Source organism: Gekko japonicus, unplaced genomic scaffold, assembly GCF_001447785.1.
Source record: "Gekko japonicus isolate JY-2015 unplaced genomic scaffold, Gekko_japonicus_V1.1 scaffold141, whole genome shotgun sequence".
Classification (NCBI taxonomy): Eukaryota; Metazoa; Chordata; class Lepidosauria; order Squamata; family Gekkonidae; genus Gekko; species Gekko japonicus.
The window spans coordinates 1,419,030-1,427,167 of NW_015176455.1; positions in this window are offsets into that span (position 1 = coordinate 1,419,030).

Below are 8,138 nucleotides of genomic sequence, written 5' to 3' on the forward strand. Positions count from 1 at the left end.
AAAGCCCACAGGAAAAGCTGTGTATATTAGACAGTCTATACGTAATTTAATTTAACATCTTTCTGTCTTTACTTTAGAAATTACTTCATACCAACTTTACAAAGGTTGACAAATGGTAAATTAATACATTTAAAGTATTTAATTTTATTTTAAAATATTTCTATACAGAGTTTAATTTCTGCTGTTATATAGGACATACTATAGAAATAGACAAGTGGTCCAAAATATGGAAATCAACCAAATATTTAAGAGCCATATTGTATAAAGAAATTATCCTTAAAGTATTTCACAGATGGTACTGGCCACCGGAGAAAATAGCAAAATGTTATGCAAATACTTCAAACAAGTGTTGGAAATGCAAAGTTAATGTAGGGTCGTCTTATCATATGTGGTGGTGATGTCCATAAATTCAAAGGTTTTTGGGAAAAATACAGAAAATAATTTGGGAAATCATAAATGTATATCTCTTACTGAACCCAGAGACATACTTGTTAAATATAATGCCGGAAAATCTTAGTTATGGTGATGCCTATTTAGTGGTGCTTATACTAACATCAGCCAGAATACTTTTGGCTAAGCATTGGAAATCCGAAACAACGTCTACTAGGGAAGAAATAAGTCTAAAATTGTTAAACCTAGCAGAATTGGACAAATTGAGCTTGTTAATTCAGGGAAAAGGAGAAGATGGTCGAGACTATATAAGTGGATGGACAATACTGTTAAAATTCAGACTCAAATGTAAATAATCAAGTACAGATAATGTGTGTGTGTGTGTGGAAAATTCATAAACAGTAAAAAAATAAAGTTCGTTGATAACAAAACGGTAATTTTATTTCCTGCATTTTCCCTTCCAAGCCTTTATACTCAAGAGCATTAAACCCCTCTTCATACAGGCCAGTTTTGTATAGTAATGAAGTAATTTACTAATAACATAGCAAAATTATTATTTGATTATAATTGATAAAATCACAACACAAATTGTTGCATGTGAATATGACATGCTTTAATCCTAAAACAAAAATATAAAATATAGGTAATACCTGTTCATTCTCATAAATGGAGATGAATGGTTATCCACCATTATAAATATTTATGGTGCTTTACATAGTATTTTTCTCTGGGCTTTTTTCTCTGTGGGCTTTTATGTGAATGGGCTTTTTTCCATGTGGGCTTTTCCCCGGTCACCTTTTCAATCTCAGTCTCAGCCAGTTCAGATTCCATCAGATTCAGATTTATAATTAGGATTTTTGTCCCAAGATGTATTCCCCATAATGAACTTCATTTGCCACATTGTTGCCTGCCTACCCAGTTCAGAGAGATCCTGTAGCTTTTCACCAATCTACCTTGGTTCCCACACATTAGAGTCACTTTGTAATTTATCTGTCACCAATTTATCATTGAGAGAAACAATAAACAATACAGTATGGGGAGAATTGATTGTATGTTCATGGTAGTTTTAGTTTGTATAGAAGATTAATTTTAATATACTTAACCGTATGTGGCAGCAAACCGAAAGCTGGTTATTTTTTAACAAGCTCCCCTTATTCACAAATGAACTGTGACCTAATTCCCCCTTCCAAAAAAAACCCCACCCTGGACTTGGGTCTGTGCAGTTACTGCTGTGCCTGTGAACGTCAATATTTAAACTCTGCAATCTGCAACAAAAACTCCCCCGACCCTCCTTATGTTCCCCCTCTCCTGCGAGTATCGCGGGTTCCCCCCTTGTTTGCTATAATTTCCTACAAAAATAAAGTTCCTGCTCTTCATGACTACAGATGCAACAGCAGATGCAGCAGCAGCAGGCCAAACCATTGATGTTGCGAACGAGAATTACTTAAAGATGTGAAACATTTAAGAATTTCTTCAAGCATTTCACCGGCAAAAATAAGGGCATCCTTGTAATGCCTCTATCATTGAGCCAAGAATGACTTGAGGCCCCTCCCTCATTACTACATGGCAGTGTATAGCATCAAACATGCTGCTGCACTTGGTGGTGTGAAACAGCAGGCTTCACATTGTGTGAAACAGTAGGCCCTTTGTGTCCATGTGCACACCAGAGCAAAGAGGCCTGCCTTCTGGAGATCCAGGTGTGTATAGGGGGGTGAGAGTAGCAGGACCTTGAAAAGTGACAGTATTAGAAAATCATATTCACAAACTTTTAACAAGGTATCTGCCAAAGGAATAGTGGTTTACTACTGTCAGGAAACAGTATATGATTTAACATTTTGCAATATTAGCTGTGCCCTGAGCTGGATGGCCTGGACTAACCTGATCTCATTAGATCTCAGAAGCTAAGCAGAGTCAGCCACCAAGGAAGTTCAGGTCTGCTACACAGAGGCTGCGGTCACACACACACTTAATGATCCACTTTCAATATACTTACCAACTGGATCTTGCCAGTTCACACAGTAAAATCCAGTTGGAAAGTTCACTGAAAGTGGAATGAAAGTGGATTATTTAGTGTGTGTGACCGCAGCCAGAGTCAGGCAACGGCAAACCACCTCTCAAAGTCTCTGACCTTGAAGACCCTACAGGGTCGCCATAAATCAGCTATGACTTGACAGCACTTTCCACGACCAACTTTAGCCAGACAACTTACTTACCCCTCCACAAAGCAAAGTGTAATGTATTGAAATGATTACATGAATCACCTCATAGGACTCCCATGTTAAGAAGGTCCTCACAGTGTTTTAAAGATTGAGAGTTATCAGATTCTACAGGGGTAGCTGCATTTACCAAAGATCACTGAGGGAGATGGGGGGGTTGATGATCGTGTTTTGGGATAGGTGGGTCCAGGATTTGCTCTCAGTCCTGGCAAACCAGTTTAATTACCCAAACATCTCTTGGATATCAACCGAAATGCACCACTGTTGCCTGAGTATCAAAGGGTCTTGGCACTCTGTACCCTTTCTTGCATGGAATGGACCTTCTCTGCCCGCTGCTTCCAGTATGTAGACATTGAGAAGTGGGCCCAAGTAATTCTGGAAGGTTATAGGAAGGTCTCTAAGAGCCCCCCCCCCCACCAACTGATAATATAAATGGCACACTATAAGGATTATTGTCTTGGGAAAACATTTTCCATGACCATGTAGAAGGCTAAATGAAATGGCTCATTAAAAATGGTACCTTCCCCATATTTGATGACCAGTTACAGAGTTCATCAGCAACTCTGACCATGACAATGGGAGAAGGTTATACTTTGCTTGTCCCAAGTTCTACCATTCTGTATGCATATTTAAGAATGCATAGAGATAAACAAACAAATAAAAGGTCCTCACAGTGTTTTAAAGATTGAGAGTTATCAGTTTCTACAGGGGTAGCTGCATTTACCAAAGATCACTGAGGGAGATGGGGGGTTGATGATCCTGTTTTGGGATAGGTGGGTTCAGGATTTGCTCTCAGTCCTGGCAAATCAGTTTAATTACCCAAACATTTCTGTACCCTTTCTTGCATGGAATGGACCTTCTCTGCCCGCTGCTTCCAGTATGTAGACATTGAGAAGTGGGCCCAAGTAATTCTGGAAGGTTATAGGAAGGTCTCTAAGCCCCCTCCCCTGCCAACTGATAATACAAATGGCACACTACAAGGATTATTGTCTTGGGAAAACATTTTCCATGACCATGTAGAAGGCTAAATGAAATGGCTCATTAAAAATGGTACCTTCCACATATTTGATGACCAGTTACAGAGTTCATCAGCAACTCTGACCATGACAATGGGAGAAGGTTATACTTTGCTTGTCTCAAGTTCTACCATTCTGTATGCATATTTAAGAATGCATAGAGATGTCTTGGTCCCTCTTTTAACATAATTGGTTCTTTAGTTATGCTGGAAACATGTGACAAGTGACATTCCTCATTCCTTGCCCCTCAGCTTGAACAAGCCTCAGCCTAACCTGATTCTCCTTAGAATGACAGAATCTCAGCTAGTTCCTGCTTCCCCTCCCCAAGTATCTAAAGTATGTGAGACAGATGCCATTTGATCTTCTTTGTTGACTACCAGAGGCATCTCTTTTTTCATTTCTTCAGGTAAAGGTCCAGTAAATGTTACTTAGGAAGGATTCATTAATGATTGAAAGAAGTCTACAGATACAGTGGGTTTCTAACCACTGATGCGAGACTTCAAAAATCAGCTTTATTTCCCAACTAACATGAAAGGGGCATCCAAAAAAAATGAAGGATAAGCTTATTTTGCTACATCAGCACACATCTGTGCTGTAATGAGGAGCCAACTTGTTTTTTTCCTGGCCGTGATACTGCACATTAATTTCATCTTCAGGTATAATGCAACAGACACTAATTTTGTTAAAGTATACTTATATTTGCTCATCTCTTCAAAATTGTATATAATTTGTTAATTTTATTATGTTTCTGGACACTTCAAAGTAAACACCATGAGGGGGTCGTATCTAACGCTTTTGAAAATATTTCTATTTTCTGTGTTCCATTCAGATGGATGAACCCAAAATTATTTTTTAAGGAAAACAAATATGAGCCAAACCTTAGTGCATCTATGGGTTTAGAAACCAAATGAGTTGCTTAGAGGATCTGGGACTGCAAGGAGTGGATTTTGTCTGAATACAGTAGAGTTGTAGGGAGGGCTTATGGAAACCACATGGTATTTTGATGACATAATTGGAAACACTGCAGGATGACATATTTGGAAACACTGATACCATAATCCTCCCCCCCCTCTCTCCCTCATCTGTCTGTCTGTCTGTCTGTCTGTCTGTCTGTCTGTCTGTCTGTCTGTCTATCTCCTGGTACTGTGGGAATAGGGGATCTTTACAGGGGTATGGAAAATTGAACCAAACCTGCCAAGGTCCAAATCCTTCCCGTCTCTTACAGGTTCCCTGTGTTTGAAAGTTATTGGACAAAGGAGACTGAGTTTATGGACGTGGATTTTGTCTGAATAGAGTAGAGTTGTAGGGAGGGCTTATGGAAACCACATGGTATTTTGATGACATAATTGGAAACACTGATACCATAATCCTCCCTCTCTCTCTCTCCCTCATCTGTCTGTCTGTCTGTCTGTCTGTCTCCTGGTACTGTGTGAATAGGGGATCTTTACAGGGGTCTGGGAAATGGAACCAAATCTGCGAAGGTCCAAATCCTTCCTGTCTCTTACAGGTTTCCTGTGTTTGAAAGTTATTGGACAAAGGAGACTGAGTTTATGGACACCTGAACAAGTTCCCCCCCTCAGCTATCCTGGACTCCTGGTCTATATTGTTTCCTATGGGGAAGAAGACCATGCTTCCTCCACGGCAAAGAAATCATCAACAATAGTCAAAGAGAAACAATGTTGAACCTGGGAATTCAACCAGAACAATCCCACACTTGGAACCTTAACAGAACCAGTGTGAGACCAGATAATCCACACAGAACCAAGGCAGCCACACCTACCAAGCCAAAGTGAACCAATGTCAAGCCTCAGAATTCATCTGAAACAAACAAGTAAGACTTTAAACTTTCTTTTAAAACCTTCATAGCATAAATCATAGATCTTAAAGTCAGATGACCATACATGACATTCCTAATCTATCTAAATTAAATTTGAGAATGAATTGGAATTTTATTCTATCTGACTGAATTGGTTCTAGTCCAAAAAATCTTCAACTGGGACAGAAAACTGTTAATCTCCAAGCTGCTGCAAGACTCCTGTTTGTTTTTGTTGCAAGATGGTTGACATGTTCTCTGGAGGCCAGGCCTACAAATATAGTGGCAAGGTGTGGGTAGACCTGTTCTCTGGGACAGGTCTACCAATATAGTGTAAAGGGGTGGGTAGACTTGTTCTCTGGGACAGGTCTACCAATATAGTGTAAAGGGGTGGGTAGACTTGTTCTCTGGGACAGGTCTACCAATATAGTGTAAAGGGGTGGGTAGACTTGTTCTCTGGGACAGGTCTACCAATATAGTGTAAAGGGGTGGGTAGACTTGTTCTCTGGGACAGGTCTACCAATATAGTGTAAAGGGGTGGGTGAAATTTGACTTGAGTCTGTTTTCTCTTATAATCTTTAAATTATTCTTAAAATATAATTTAAAAGAATTTATTCTGAGATTTTACAAGGTTCTAAAAACTAATTTACATGATAGTCAAATGTAGACTCACTCATAACTTTAATGCTACTAGCTTTTTTCACTCACGAGGTAGAATTTCTGCTCACAACACTGTGAAGTTAGAGGGAACATTGCTACCCACCGGTTTCCACTATATTGATAGACTTGGTCTCTAGAGAACAGGTCTACCCACCCCATTACACTATATTGGTAGAGCTGGCCTTGGACCATCACCTTGTGCTGAGCCTTAGAAAACATATCAGCACATGGGGGGGGATCTCTTGTAGTCTATTGGGGGCTTGTAGTCTATGAGGTGTTGTGGTGAAATATGACAACCAGCATTACAAGTCAAGTATAAATGAGGAGGAACAATCGCTGTCAGAACCCTGCCTAATCTAACAATCAGGAAGTTGCTTAAATGTTATCAACCTGCCCAAACTACTTATTTATTCAAATATTTATATCCCACTTCTCTGTGAGTCAAGGCAGCTTACCAATCATACTGAAAAGTACAATAGGGTTGTGAAAAAAATATCATTTCCCCCGGCCTATGGGGACTGTTATAGTAAATAGGCCCCATGGGCTATAATAATTAATCTGGGGGTATCTGGGGCTCCAGGGGGGCTGTTTTTTTTGAGGGAGAGGCACCAGATTTGCAGCATAGCTGCTGGTGTCTCTCCTCAAAAATTCTCCCAAGTTTCAAAAACATTGGACCAGGGGGTCCAATTCTATGGGCCCCAGGAGGATGTGCCCCCATCCTTTGTTGTTTCCAAGGGACGGGAGAAAATTTGTGTGCAGAAGCAGAAACCTCTGAGCTGGCATCTAAAATTTTGTGCGACAGTGCCCCCTAGTGCAGCTTAGGGAGAACTATGTACCAGAACACTATGTCAGAAGCAGAGAGCAAACAAACCACAAAAAGCAGTCAGTTTCCAGGGGGATGTGACATACACTGTAGGTAGAAATGGGGTGAGTGGCTGTTCTCTTTCATTTGTGGTGTCTTTGTAAATAGGATGGAGGTGCCCGGAACCTTCAGTGCAGAGTCTTTGCAGGAACGGCTGATGCAGGGCCTGGAAACCGAGCATGTGGGGGTGGAAGACACAACCCCTGAATGATGTGCCACAAGCTTCGAAGTCTTGATTGGTTCCCCACAGTTCTGGGGAAACCACTGTTCCAGTGACACAAGCCGGTCAATGAACTCTTAGCAGAGGAGCTGAAACACATCCATGCCTTTGAGCTGCGAACTCTTACACTGGAACAGTGGGCAAAAAAGCATGAAGCCGAGTGAGAGCTATACCCTCCTTGGACAGGAAGACTGAAATAGCTCCTCGAGAGGAGAAAGAGACAGCAGTGGGATGAATGTATGATGCAGATGTGGGTTTCATCCAGAGCACTAACCTGCCCCCCTGGGGGCTGGAGTGCTAGGAGGACTTGAAAACTAGGAGGCTTCCTGGGTGAAAAAATCATTCATAGTTTCTGGTGACTTCTGCAAAGGAGTCAAACCACCCACTTAGGCAAAAGTATCTAGGCAGCTGGCATTAAGAAAAAACTCTTCGTACTTAATGCTGGTTCTCCTCTCACTGCCCCCTCCAATATTCCCTTGCTGAGGTTCTCTTTATTCTCCAGGTGCTGTTCTGTTTTCCTCCACTATTCTTATAGTGCTGACCTTACCCTGAAATCCAAAAGTAATCTGTTATTCCCTCTCCATTTCAGTATTCCCTTGCCCCTCTTCTCCAGCTTCCCAAGCACCCGAAGGGAATGAATGGAAGCCATACACTCATGTAGAAGATGGTCACTCAGGGGGAGTACTAGGTGGGAGCGCCCTGATTCTGGGGACTCCAGCCTTTAAGAATCAAGGTTGCCCCTGTCTAGGGATGTTGTGATCTTCACTGTGAATGAGTCTGTCAGATAAGCTTCACATTCCTTGGAAAGCAGCTATTAGGGTTCCCAGGTCCATTCAGAACACTGGTGGGAGGATGGGAGAGACGCTCCAGGACCCGTAGGTGCCAACATCACTGAAAGTGACATTGTGCACCATTCCTACATCACCCAGAAGTGAAGTAGGAATCTCGGGGCGTGGGGGTA